Source organism: Pinus tabuliformis, chromosome 1_1, assembly GCF_031772625.1.
Source record: "Pinus tabuliformis cultivar Carrire ecotype Pingquan chromosome 1_1, CPIR1, whole genome shotgun sequence".
In the NCBI taxonomy this organism is placed as follows: Eukaryota; Viridiplantae; Streptophyta; class Pinopsida; order Pinales; family Pinaceae; genus Pinus; species Pinus tabuliformis.
In genome coordinates this window covers 140,631,927-140,647,028 of record NC_142297.1, presented here as the reverse complement: position 1 = coordinate 140,647,028, position 15,102 = coordinate 140,631,927, and the positions used below count along the sequence as shown (strand labels likewise).

The 15,102-nt window shown below is 41.3% G+C and overlaps 1 protein-coding gene across 1 annotated transcript in view; it reads left to right on the top strand.

The window, feature by feature from the left end:
* The window catches only part of EMB2765 (P-loop containing nucleoside triphosphate hydrolases superfamily protein), a 278,516-nt gene that overhangs the window by 131,949 nt on the left and 131,465 nt on the right, over nucleotides 1-15,102 (top strand). The window lies entirely within an intron of this gene.

The following is a 15,102-nucleotide window of genomic DNA, read 5'->3' as shown; positions in this document are numbered from 1 at the left end:
CAAATTTATGGTTGGAAATTATTCTATGGACTCTTGATGATAGTATTGCATGCGTTACCCACTTATAGAATGTGAATGACAATCCCATGGGTGAACCTTTAAACTGTGAAATTTCCACCACCCTAAAGGTTCTATTAACACAATAAATTATTCCGATTACTTATACACATCAAAATTAAATTTTCAGTTGAAAGTAATGAATAGAAACATGAACAACCCCATTCACGAAATTAAAATGTGGCGAAACATACGAGAAACCAATCACACAAATGGCACAAATATTTTTGGACAAATGTCCCTGGGAAAACCCCAAGATGGGGACAACCATTTTTCAGGATGAGGGTTTTATGATTAAATCTTCAACAAATCTGCTAATGAGAAATCACATTTATTGCTTGCCTGATACTAGCAAATTGATCTTCACCCATGCTGATCAAATCGACTAGGAAAACTGCACGGCCTTCCTTTTGCAAACCATACAGTCCTTAGGAAGCGACTCATCCCTTGTACGACCCTCTCTTGGCCCACACATGTGGATTAGAAGAACTTAGCCTCCTTTGGAAAATCACACGACCCCTTCATGGCTCGGAGAAAAATCTCAGCCACCTCTGCAAAAAGATAATTTGGCCAACAGAACCTCCCTCTAAAACTTAGAAGTTGGAAGTCTCTTGGATGAAGAATAAACCCTAGATAAATCCTTTTCAATTATTGTTGTTGAAACCCTCTTGATGTCACTCTGAAAACTCAACCTACAATACTCAACGCAATATTCGTCAATAGTGCCCATCGATTTCCCTTTATAATCTCTCATTCACAAATGAACGACCAAGATTAGAAGTTTTCTTGTCCCAATAAATGGCTAAGATCATAGTATAAACTTTCAAAGCTTCTATAGGCAAATTGACCTTATCTCAACTAATGTCAATTAGTTAACCAATTTTCCTATGTTTTAACTTTGTTAAATTTAAAATCATTAATTAACTTAATTAAAACATTTACCTAGGTGAAACTCAAGAAAAATTGCATGGGCTTGGAGATAATTCATTTCTTTGTGTTCCTAGCCTTAGTGATACCTCTCAAGGTTAGAACACATGTCCGAGCTACAATATTTAACATAAACTAGTTCTCACCATTGACTTTGCTCCTTCCCAAAAGTGATAGTTAGGGTTCGAAACTTAGGGTTTCATGTTCCCTTACTCTTCTGCCAAGGTTTAGCAATCTTTAAACATCCCCTAGACTCCATCACCCAAGGTCAAGGCACTGGCCTTTTGTTGCATGGTTGATCATCTTAAAGTCATCTTAAATTTCACCTTTTCTCCTTTGAACCTCATATTCGACCTCTTAAGGAAATCCACTAGCTAGGGCTAGAGCATCTTTCTCAACTAGTGTTGAAGGTGTTGCTTGGTAGAGGGATTCAACATGTGGAGGTGATGTATTTGCCTCAAAATCAAGTCAATCCCGTGGCTAATTTCTCTACTTTAGGGCAAATATCCCTTGCCCTAGGTAGAGTTTGCCCTAGAAAAGCTCTAGTTTTCCCTAGGCTTCAACTTGGGGCTTTTCTTGGCCTTGCGACCTTAGGCAAACTTATTTACCTTGCCTTTTCTCAAGCCCTAGGTCATTTTGTGCTCTAATTAGGTCTATTGGAGGATGCAAATTTCCCTATTGCGTTAGCAAGGCCTTGTTCTTAGGTAGAGTTGTCCTCTTTGAGCTTACCTTGTCACCTTATTCATTTCCCTTGATATATCCTTTAGGTGACCTACTATAGGGAAGCCTCCCTAATGGTGAAAGTCGACAAAAGAGCAGGAGGTAGTGGCTGCAATGATAGTGGACTACACCTCATATTGTTGTCCCTTGATCTAACTCTTGTGTTGTGAGTCACCCTCACAAGACCTGTTATATTTTGAGGCAACAAGCACAACTGACATATCCTGTTTGATAGGTCAACTTGATGGTCAATCTCAATCTGCAGCCTATGAAAACCTATGTTGCACAAAACTTCTAGAAACCTGACGTACGGGACGTACCCGTACCTGAAAATTTGAAACTGAGTCGAAACTTGACTAAACTTGACCATTATGTAATCATCTATGCGAGTTAATATATACTTGGTTTTCCTTCTAAATTGTCATGTATGGGTCTTATTCCTTGTGTTTTTTCAAGGTAATGTGTTATTCACTTATTTATAAATTTGTTTTTATATATATATAAACATATATGATGTTTCAGCCAATGTTTGCATTTTTGGGAGGTAACGTTTCTAAATCTACCCGTTTTAGAAACTCTGGAACATTTTAGCGCTTCGTGCAACTTAGATGAAAACCAACTTTAAACTGGCCTAAGGGGATGAAAAGAGTGTGCATTGAATGGCAAAGTGTATAATGGAATCGAACAATGATTCCATCCCTTGTAACCATGAAGTGCTCAACATAGAAGGCCATCTCTAGTGTAAGCTGCATGAAGGAGAAATTTGGTGTTGTGCACCTTGTTGTCGCTCAGATTGTACAGGCACCGCGACAACTGCTCAGGGCAGGGGCTGTCATTCTAATCCCCACCCTGAGCAGTTGTCGTGGTGCTTGTACAATCTGAGCGACAACTTTTTTGGCATTGTTGTCGGCAACCATCTTTTTCTCGACGCTTTAACTACATTCTATCATCTTATCATATCTTATTTTCTTCATCTATCAAGTGGCACCACATTTGTGGCACCGTTGCGATCTCTTCATATTTTCATCACTTTATCCATTTTCCTCTTACTAATCCTTTCAATTTGCGCTTTTAGCACCTTGACATTTCAGTTGGTTTCTTGTTTGAGTGGTGACTCCATTGATTCACCTATTCACAAAAGCTTATACTAGAAAGAATCTTGTTTGCTTGGTTAACCCTACTTTCAGAGCTTGGTTAAACAGATTACATTCTAGCGAGCATTCAATTTTTCTCAGACAGGAAGCCTTCCTTGATATCCATCTTACTTCTCCTTGACTAACTTTTCAGTTTTTTGCCTTATGGATTTTGGAGTTAGATTCATGTTCAAGTGGCAACTCCAATTCTTTCATTTCTTATAAGAGTTTCTGCTCGAAGCTCGCTTCTTGTGGATTTCTTGTTTTCCTTGAACAAAGATCTCTCTCTCTCTAACATCCATTGGCTCCCTTACCCTTCAAGCAAGTCACCATGGATGACTTATCCACCCCTTGTCGTTTTACTAACACTGAAGGTTATCCTCATGACCTTTCAGAAAAATAATATGGGATTAAGGATTAATAAAAGTCGTTAAAAGTATGCGAGAGGAGCAAAGAGATCAATTCACTGATATAGAGAATCGCATGAGGAAGTTGCAAGAGAATGAGTTACAACATGATGGTGATCAAGGAATGCCATATTACAGACCTTGTGACGACTTTTATGATGAGTCCACTTGTACCTTTGCAATCAGAATTTGAGATAGTGGAAAGGTAGGAACAAGTGATCAAGGGGATCTTATCAGGGAATTAACTTAGAGGCTTAGAGACATGCAATTTAGTCAAGCTCAGTTGATGAGAACTATGGAGCTTAATTAAGAGAAATTGTTAGGAAATCACTCCAAGGAAATGAAATCCTTGCACACTAGGTGGATGGCTATTGAGAAAAAACATGTTGAAGAGCTAAGCTCCATAAAGGAAAATCATAAGAAAGAAATAAACTCTATTCAGGATAGGGAGGCTAGTCTTCAGAACAAATTATTAGCCATAGAAGAGTAGCATGCTGAGGATCTGAAAACCATGGCCACCATGGAAAGTTATCTGGTCACCATGGAAACAAATCATAAGGAAGAAATTGATTTTATTCAAGAAAATCATAATAAAGTAATAAAGGACATGGAAATCGATTTTCAAAGTCGGTTGTCAGCTTTGGAAGAAAAACATGACAAGGAGCTGAAGGTCATGAAAATTAATCACTCCAATCAGGGAGCCACGATCGATGAAAAGTGTGCTCAAGAGATGGAACCTATGATGTCCAATATGCAGAATCATTTGATTACCATGAAAGCGGATAATGACAAAGTAATACAAGATATGGAAGCTGGTTAGATATGCCTTCAAAATAAGTTGTTAACAATGGAAGAAAAGCAGTTATAGGTAATGAGTGCCATGGAGGTTGACTACTCTGACAAGATAAAGATCATGGAGCGCAATCACATATAGTAAATGAAGGCCTTGTGTTAAAATTGGACAACTAGGTCCAAACTCCATGTTCTGATGCTCAGATTAAGAGGCTAATATTTTTGTTGGATTCCTCTTTCTGAGAGGTGTAAAATCCATATAAAAATAGTCTTAATCCGATGAGCAGAACCTATATTTTGAATTTATTATTCTTAATAAATTATATGTGCAAGGTCAGCCAGTTTTGTAATGTAGGCTCACATGCCCAACAGATGTGTCACACACCCTCATTGATGGATATATATACAGGAAAAGTTGGAGAGAATTTAACACACATCTTCCTCTCTCAACTGACTTGGGTTGACTCATCTACTGGTTGGAGGGTTGTTGTGACACATGCTGGGCTAGCTGACCAAAGGAGACTTTGCTGGTTGAAGCATCCTGTTGACCGCCGAAACGAACACATACATTTTTCTTGTTTCTTATTTGTCTTCTGTAAGATCTGCTTATATGTTCTATCTGCGTTTTGCTTATCTACTTGTATGATTGCTGTGAGAAAAGTGAAATTGCTTTTAGCATAGAACATCTTCAAAACTTTACATGGTATCAGAGCCTAGGTGAAGACAAACTCTATCTATAGCAATCATCATCGAAGAAAATGGATTCCTCTAAGCTTGAATTCAGGGAGAATGACAAGCTGACTGGAAGTGATGACTTCCATGCTCATAAGCTGGACGCGTCTTTTGGAGGAATGATGCGTGTATATATATGGCATAACGATATGCCATTCGATCATCAACGAATCGGCAAGGTCTCTTGACTGTATTTCTAAACAGTTGATGGCGCAATTCTAATGCGCATGATTCGTGCGGTGAATGCGCAGATTAATGTTTGGGATCGGTCGGTTGCACAAGGCGGTTCGGGGATATCTACAGCTGTTCTTTCAAGCGCTCAAGGCAGCAGACGACGGTGCAGATTGAGGGTTGAAAGGCGGACTGAAAGGAACAGGATTCGGGCAGTGGATCGAGTATATGAATGCGCAGTGAGATATATGGTCACGGGCTGCTAAGTTCTGGTTCGACGAAGGTATAATCAGAGTGAACTCGCGTGGGTATTAGCTCTTGATACGGCGTAGAGACTAACGGGTTGTTGGATCGATTAAGCTGTTGGTAGAAGAGTTGTCACGCGGACTGCGAAGGCATATCTGAAGACTGTTACGCTGTCGGGTCTTGGTGAAACGGTCAGGCGTTACCAAGCGGGCTGACGCGTGGACAGAGTTCTGTCATATAACGCCGGATTATATAAGTGTTTTAAAACACTTAGATAATAGCGTTGGAAGACCATATCTACGCGGTAGACTGTGTCGATTCTCAGTGTTCGGGTAGCGACCGAGGATATGGATGCGTAAATGTATCCGAGCGCTGGAAGTTATAGATACAGTCGATTGTCGAATTGGATCAAGCAGATCATCAAACGGGTTGACACGTAGGCAGAGATATCTGATATGTGGACAACAGTGGATGTGTTTATGTGCAGGGTTATGAGAGCGTGGAACGCTCGAATAAACTGCACGAAGATTATGTGACAGATGTCGATGGACTGACAGAGGTCATAAAATAGCGCAGATATACAGAAGACTGCCGCGTGGGTTCCAACCCTCAGTGGAGGCGCAGGAGATTACAGGTGGCAGCGGACTGTTAGATCTCTCCGGAGGGCTGTTACGTGGTGCTGATCTACCAGAGATCAACACGTAGACAGAGGAGTACAACATAACTGCACCGGAATTACATAAGTGCTGGGGCGCTTAGTCAATCACGCAGAAGTTGTACACGTGCCGGGTTTCAGTTTTATGAATTCGGGTAGCTAGTGACGACAACAACAACAACCGAAGGAATGGGAATCGAAGAAATGACAAATCCAAAGGAAAGAGGAAAAGGGACCTCGGTGATGCTCTTAAGTTCTTCGCCTCGTGCAAGAGTATGCCCCAGCAGAGGTTTCTGTGTGATGTCTATAGTCTTAGAATCGCTAGAGAGGTCCTTGATCTGCCGTCTGGCCTCCCTGTTCCTGATGGGCCAGGAGCCTGCCGAATAAAGAATTATAATGAAGATGCCACAGCTGGGCCGTGGCTTCGAGCATTCGGCGTTAAGAAAAAGACGGGATTGAAGTCTTCTCTGGAGTCTGTTATGTGGGAATTCTATGATGCAGTCGGTCGTGGAGAGTTGCTGCCTGAGGATCTGCCGTACCTCACAGCGCGTGTCGGGTTCCGCACCAAGCTGTTGGAGCGGAAGAGTGCTATGGAGAAGCTTAGTAAAGGTGAGGCAATGGGTCGGGCGGTTGTGATGCTCGATGCTCTTGAACAGGCGGCCTCTTCTCCTCTCTATAATGTCATGTCTGGTCTAGCTGCTCATAACCATGAGAAGGAACGCGGTGTGTTCCGGAATTATGTGGTGAGAGCTTCTTCGCAGTGGCGCAAGTTGTGGGATGAGATCAATTCTTGTCCAGTGATGGTTGAGCTGGATTGGAAGAAGTGCGATAGGGAGCGGCCTCCCGAGGACCTTCTTTTCATGATAGATCTGGTCTGTTCGTGTTTTAAGCCTCGTTCTCCGCGCGAGGAGAGGCTCCGTGCTGGTTATAAGGTATGCATGAGGAGGGCCCTTGTTGAACGAAAGTTCATATTGGACTCTGGGTCAGTGTTTTCTGTTCGAGGTATGGTGCCGAGTGGGAGCCTTTGGACTGGATGGATCGATACAGGGCTCAATGCCTTGTACTTGACTCATGTCTTCCAGGACTTGGGTATTCCTCGCTCTCTCTTCTGTCCGAAGTGCGCTAGAGATGATAATCTCACCCCTTTCTTTAGGGACTATGATGACAAGTTTCTTCTGAAAGGGAGGGAGCTGCTGAACGAATATTTCAATGCTGGAATCGAGGAAGAAGAATTTCTGATTCATCGTCCGCCGTTCCATGTGGGCACTGAGCAGGCAGTGTTCCCCCCGGGTCTCGACTTGTCGAAGGGCACGTCGAAAATCATTGGTCAAGCTAAATGGGTGGCTTTTGAGGGGGCGGTCCAAATTAATGAATCCAAGGGATTCTCCCACCGGTGGGAGTATCGCTTCAAGGGGCGTCCCAAGTTTCTGTCTTGTTATTGGTTGAAGGATGGGAGGCCCATACGCCCCACATCTGATTGTCAGGAAAGGTTGTTGTATCCCGAGGGTATCCATAAGAGCTTTGATGAGTATATGGAAGCTGTGATGGCCATGGTGGTCGATAATCCCTTCAATTCCCACACAGTAAATCACATAATGCACAGGTTCCATATCGCAAATGAAATGAAGAGGCAGGTCGCTGGCGGTTGTTCTGCAGAGCAGGTGCTCTTCTATAGTGGTCTACAGGGGGAGTCTGATGAAGTAGCGCCATTTCCTTCGGTGGGTTTTTTTGGAGGCGGAGGGAGGAATATATCCCTCTAGAGGAGGTCCATCCTGAGAAATTCTGGCTCCAGGATTTCTTGCATTTTGCCAGGGGTGTGAGTACACTGTACGTCAGGGACAGTGGGGGGCACATGGATGCATGGATGTTCATGGAGATTTTGCGGGGTGAGCGGACTCTCCATCCTGATCAGGTGGGCAGTGATGTAAATGTGTGGCTCTACAAGATTAAACATGGAGTGCTGAAAAGTTTAAGGCAAGATTTGTTGCCCGTGGCTTCTCTCAAAAGGAAGGAATTGACTATGACGATATATTTGCACCTGTGGCTCGATATACCACCATCCAATCCATCATAGCCCTTGCTGCTACGCAAGGATGGAGTCTTCATCAGATGGATGTCAAGACCGCTTTTCTGCATGGTGCAATAAAGGAAGAGGTGTATGTAGAACAACCTCTGGGATTTGAAGTTCAAGATCGAGACACTTATGTCTGCAGGTTGAAGAAAGCCCTCTATGGGTTAAAGCAAGCACCCAGAGCTTGGTATGAGAGGATGGATAGTTACTTGATGAAGCTGGGCTTCACTCGAAGCAATGCTGATCCAAACCTTTACTTTAAGGTTGAGGAAGGAAAGCCTCTCATTCTAGTGCTGTATGTGGACGACCTCTTCCTGACAGGTGATGACCCTCTCATTCATCAATGTAAGAGGGAGCTTGCTGCTGAGTTCGAGATGAAAGACCTAGGACTGATGCACTATTTCCTAGGCCTGGAGGTCTGGCAGAGACCTGGAGAGATTTTCCTTTCTCAAGGAAAGTATATTGTGAAGCTTCTGGAAAGATTTGGGATGGTGGACTGTAAGTCCGTGTCGACACCAATGGAACTCAACTTTAAGAAGTTGAGTGGCAGCGCTGCAGGGCCTATCTTGGCCAATCCTACTGAGTATCGTCAACTCATAGGAGCTTTGATGTTCTTAGTGAACACCCGTCCGGACATATGTTTTGCAGTGAATACTTTGGGTCAATAGATGGTTGAGCCTCATCATTTTCACTGGGTTGGTGCCAAGAATCTTTTGAGATATCTTCGGGGCACGATAAACCATGGGCTGAGATACACTGCCGGGAGTGTGATACTCCGGGGATATACTGATGCCGATTGGGTTGGCAGTGTGGTGGATCGGAAGAGCACATCTGGATGCTGTTTCAATCTTGGTTCTGCTTCGATCTCATGGATGAGCAGGAAGCAGAAGTCGGTGGCTTTGAGCACCGCGGAGGCCGAATACATTGCGGCTAGTATGGCCTGTTGTGAAGCAGTTTGGTTGAGGAAGCTCTTTAGTGAGCTGTTCCAACATGTGCTAGATACCACTGTAATACTCTGTGATAATCAGAGTGGGATTCGTATGACTGAGAATCCTGTGTTCCACGACCGATCCAAGCATATTGATATCAGGTACCACTTTATCCGGGATATGGTACAGCGAGGCGCCGTAAGGCTCGATCATATAGGAACTGATGAGCAGGTCGTGGATATTCTCACTAAGCCCCTGGGGAAGGTCAAGTTCCTAACCTTCCGTGAGAGTCTTGGTGTCGTGGAAAGACCCTATGATGTGGGTCCTGTTGGACGATGAGCTCTGGGAGCTCTGGGGGGCTTTGGGGATAGCTTCTCGGAGCTATAAGCACTCATAATGCTTCTACCCCACCCTTGTGATTATTGAGCTGGTTCGCCACTCATTTAATCTGTGCCCCGTATGCATCCTACCCATTGAGTTCAGGGCTCATGGGAAGTACCTCTCATTTGGCCAATGAGGTGTGGAAAAGCTAGAGACTATTAGCAAAGACTGATGGACGCATCAGAGATTGCCGTACTCTCTATCTAGGATGGCATGGTCCAACCACTTGATCTGGGATCAAGATTTGTGAGGTCTGGGACCTCTGGACTGATTATGTCAGTCGGGGAATGATGTCTTTGTGACTGACCCACTTTTGTTCTGAAATAAAGAAGCCAGCAAAGCAAGTTTCGGCGGGATGACTCACGATGTTAATTGCACTAATAGATGGAGTTCTCCCTAGTTGAGAGGGAGTGTTAAAATTGGACAACTAGGTCCAAACTCCATGTTCTGATGCTCAGATTAAGAGGCTAATATTTTTGTTGGATTCCTCTTTCTGAGAGGTGTAAAATCCATATAAAAATAGTCTTAATCCGATGAGCAGAACCTATATTTTGAATTTATTATTCTTAATAAATTATATGTGCAAGGTCAGCTAGTTTTGTAATGTAGGCTCACATGCCCAACAGATGTGTCACACACCCTCATTGATGGATATATATACAGGAAAAGTTGGAGAGAATTTAACACACATCTTCCTCTCTCAACTGACTTGGGTTGACTCATCTACTGGTTGGAGGGTTGTTGTGACACATGCTGGGCTAGCTGACCAAAGGAGACTTTGCTGGTTGAAGCATCCTGTTGACCGCCGAAACGAACACATACATTTTTCTTGTTTCTTATTTGTCTTCTGTAAGATCTGCTTATATGTTCTATCTGCATTTTGCTTATCTACTTGTATGATTGCTATGAGAAAAGTGAAATTGCTTTTAGCATAGAACATCTTCAAAACTTTACACCTTGGAAGCTATGCATTTTACTCTTCAAGACAGATTCGTGAAGAGAAAAATCAATCAAGCAAAATTAATAGTAAGACATGCCAAGGAAATGAGTTCCATGCAAAGGAGGTTGGAAGAAATGGAAAAATTACAAAAGTTGCAACCTAATCCAGAGCTTTCAACAAGTCACAGTCTTTCCAACCAGCTGATCCAGGACCCATCTTGTTGTGAGTCTCATGAGGCAGCCACATATCCTGTTTGGATGCAGAATGAAGGAAGACAGGTCACAAAAGTCTTGGGCATTCCAGCCCACCAACTTCGACATTAGGCATATAGATCTACATTAACCACATCATAACCAACATCACGGTCTGCCAAGAAGAAACAAAGAAAACAAAGAAATAAAGGAAAAGTCAGTGCTAAGCTTTCACTATAAAACAATTCTCTGTTCAATCTCTATGGAGTGATCTAGGTGACATTGTTTTGGGCACACCCTGGATGGAAACTCTAGGTTTCTTTATTCTAAATACAAAAAAAAGTTTTGGACATTTTCACACAAAAAGAAAAAAATAACGCTACAAGATGTTACTTTGAAGCCAGATTCAGTGATGCCAGAAGACATACTAGAAATCTCTAAAGTAATTCTTCAAGAAAGTAAAAAATTGATACAAAATATGCAAAAAGAAGTTGACAAAATCATCGCTGACAAGAATGAGGAAAATTACTAACGCAAATTAAGAAGCTTAAGAAGGATAAGAAGTTGTTGGAAAACAAGGGGCAACAACTTGTTGAAAAGAAAACGTCGAAATCTTCTAATGTAGAAATTCAAGTTGAAGAAAAAACGAACATCGATCCAGTTAATATGACAACTCAAGAAGAAGACAAATCAGTGGAAGAAAGACACACTTAAATTTTGCAGTTCATATGATAAACATCTCAAGTGAAGGTTTTGTAACCAACTCAACAACATCATCACTTGAAGTAAATCAAAAAATTTCCACACACTTAGTAAGGGGAAGTCAAACCAAAAAAGTTCCCTATCGACATTCGAATCATGAGAGTAGACAATTCAACAATGCTACGTATCAGGACCATTCAGAACAAAAACAACAAACTGATGTTCCAAAGAATATGGATGTAACCTCAATCTAGTCCTATGATGACGATTCGTTACAAAATTCCAGTGATCAGAATATTCCACAGAAGATTAATCTAGGATGGTCTAATCCTTTCTCCGTGCGACAATTTTATATATCACTCCAAGGATCATATCAATTTGTATCAACGAAGATGACAATTCCGAGATGAGAAGACATTCAAAACAAAAAAAGAGATCAAGCCTTTTCATTAGCAAGCTTCGAGGACAAAGCTTTTTGAAAAGGAAGGCAATGTTATATAAAATATATATAAATAATATAAATGTAAATAAATGAGGATAATTGTAATAATGACTAGTTAATTAGTAATTAGGTTGAAGAGGCATGTCTAAATGAGACACGACTCTCCATGAAGAGACACCTACTTGGTATATAAGCAAGCCTCTCACTCTCATTTGTATCAATCTTATTTACACATTTAATATATAATATTTGTATCCTCATGGATATCTTTATATTCCAAGTCTTCTGGAGTAATTAATTTGAAGGAGGAACTTTGTTCGCTTCATCATTACTTTGGGTTTATTGGTTGTTGCTATCCTAAGCATATTGATAAATCATTTATCTTGCTGGACACATCTTGATATCATACTGGCAGTTGTTCTTATGGTTAAGATTGTCTTTGAATATCATTGTTAAAACTCAAGATTTAATCTTAAGTAAGTACCTAAAACATTGAGCAATCTTAACCTAAGAATCACTCATTCCTTGCATCACATTCCAAGTATAATTGCATTGATAATTTACCTCCAGGCATAAGCTTGGTTGATAGAATCCTAGGGCCACCCTTCTCATCTAGCTTGAGGGGCTTAGCAACTCTTCGGTGGTTAACACAGTGACCTTGTAGTCATCAGAGCCACAATCTCTGCAGCGTTGGGGGCATCGGGTGATATGAGTCTAACAAAAGGTATCATTAATCAAGCCTTTGCTTGCTTCCTATTGGCCTCCTTCCTACAACCTACCTTGGAGCCTAGCGTCAAAATAGTTAAGGGAAGGTCATACTTAGATTAGGCATCTAACTAAAAAATACCAAGGTCTTTGTATCACACCTAGGTCTTAGGATTTGTATTTCATATAGGTTAGTGAAACATCCAAGCAACAGTTGTCCATCCGGTTACTTGGTCTTAATTTTATAATAAGCAAGAGCTTTGATTCCATAAGGCACTAGTCTCATAGTTGAATTTAATCTAATCCTTCAAGATCCTACTAAATTTAACCAAGTAGCTAGGCCACTCAACTATGTCTCCCGGATTGGTTGGTTACCAACTTGTCCTTTGCATTCACATTTCCATAGGGGCTACCCCCCATACCCTGCTGTAGGGAGACAACTAGAATGGAGAAGTCGGGGATCACGGTGACAGCCCCAACCTTAGTCGTTGTCGCAGTTCTTGTACAATTTGAGCGACAACACACCTCTCTAGAAATTCTCGTTGGGCAGAGAGGAATGGACAACTTGTATAAGATGAATACTGGACCTGTTATAACTAGTTGGTCATAGGTAACTTGAGGAAGGGGGCATTATAAGTTGACACTTTGCATGGGATAGGTAGCCTGAGTAAGGGGGCACTATAATTTGACACTTTGCATGTTTGAGGCTCTCACTAGGCAAGGTGGCTCGAAAGAATTATTCAATCAGTTTGGGTGACCGGGAGGAGCAACACAAGTCTTGCTGTCTAAAGGAAACCATGTCTTTGAGAAACAAGGCCAATCATCTCTTTTCAGGATAGTGGAAGAAGGCAGAGGGTCATCCCTATAAATCTATATAAAAACGATGATATGTCTGTTAGATGTCTTAAAACTCAATAATCGTATCTATGAATTATGTTAAGCAAAGAGCTGAAAACTGAACTTTAACTTCAATCCATAAATATACTGATTTTACTAACTAGCCTGCAGCGGAAAATAAGGAACAAGTGAAGACAAACACACCATAAAACTGTGCACAACAAATTTTACCCAGGAATCCCCAATTGGGGAAAACCTGCAAACTTGACATTCTTCTTATTATACTCAGCAAATTCTTCAAGAAAATGATTACAAATATGAGGGAAAACTTCCCTTTTTGCAGCTAATCCTCAGCGCATGTGGTCTGCGCACTTCTCTACAACTCGGCCTCCCTGCATGCGCACTGTCCGAACTCATACATGCCTGTAAGACCGTTCTGCACAGCTGAATGTGGCCCCTGGCTGAGGTATGCGCTGGCTGGAAATGATCTGAAGCTGAATCGGCCTCTCTCTCTGCTCTATTGTGCTGATCTGAAACCCTAGGCGCTGAACTGAACAACCTTCTCTTTTGCTGAGTAGAACACCAAGCTATCTTGTGCATAATGCCCAAGTCTGCGCCCTTTTTCCCTCTTAGAAATTGACCTGGGCCCACCAGTCACACGAAGGGCTGAGATTAAGTCTCCATGGAGGGCTGAGATCGCTTCATTTCTTGACTATAGGAAAATTTAAATTTTCTCAAGTCAAGGAATAATAAAGAAAAATAAATCTGCGCCTTGGTCCCAGTTGTGGGTCCCTCTGCCAAATTTAGTGCACCTGTTAAATTTAGCCGAACCCTTCCTCCTCCAACTCCATTTAGCAATGCCCCTTGGATTTTGTAATAAGCGGGGCACCTGAAAATGATGATTTGTCTAGATTTACAATGGTTGAGAAAATAAACCTCTACTAGCTGAGATGAATCCTAAGGCCATGTAATATTTTATGAGAGATTCTTCGGCGTAAATCACATGAAATTTCATTTGTCGACGCGTTTCGAACCCTCCAGTGTGGTTCATCGTCAGGACAAGTTCACCTGAACAATTGGACTATTGATAATCTGTAATGAATACTCTGCATTGAAGGCTAGCTTGGGGTTGAACGTTTGATAGGGAGAAGCACAAGTAGCCCGGATAAGCTGCTGATTTTCTTAGACAGAATTGAGAATTGTAATTCCAATCTTTTCCTATCTAATATACTCAACAATGGACTTTCTATCTCTGATTCATAAGCAGAAGAAAACCCCTCCTTTGTAGTTTGAGTCTCTATTTATACAAGAATAACAGTGTTGGTTTGGGACAATCATCAACATATGTATAATATATGCAAAAGCAAATGAATAATTTGTGGCCTTCAATGTGATATTACTGTACTGATACATTCTTTTTAGAATATACTTGTATGGCTATTATGATATGGATTGTAGTATGTGGGTGCTTGGTTTTAAAATTGTGGGAAGTTATCTATAATATATTGCTTTTAATTGGCTCAGGAAACATTATCAGGGCTTTATAATGGCCATTGTCATCTTCCCTTCAAAGAACATGATTATGGCAATATGGTAATTGAATGTTCATTATTTGTAATGTGTTCATGGTCAGGGATTGCTTCTGAAATGGTTGTCTTTGTTGGTTGATTCACTGGTACTGAAAATTGCTTGCTCGAGGCATTGTGATGCCCTTATTTTCTAAAACTTACAACGATATACAAGAGATCACGTTTTTCCTTCTGTTTTGTCAGAAACAATATGAGCCTGTTCGAAGAATTGATTTCATTTGTAATATTATAACTCTTTTATGAGAAATTGCATATTGTATTTGCAGCTTCTTACTCCGCTAAAATTTCAGTCTGGAGGTATTCATGATATTACTTTCATTCAAATATAGTATCAGTCCATTATAAGGTTTAATTTGTATCACATGCTTCTATGTACCCTTTTCTTTATCATATGCCTGAATTATGAATGTTGTATCGAAAGAATATCATAGGGGTTTGTGGTTTCATGTGGTATAGTTATACTAGTAACTTATGG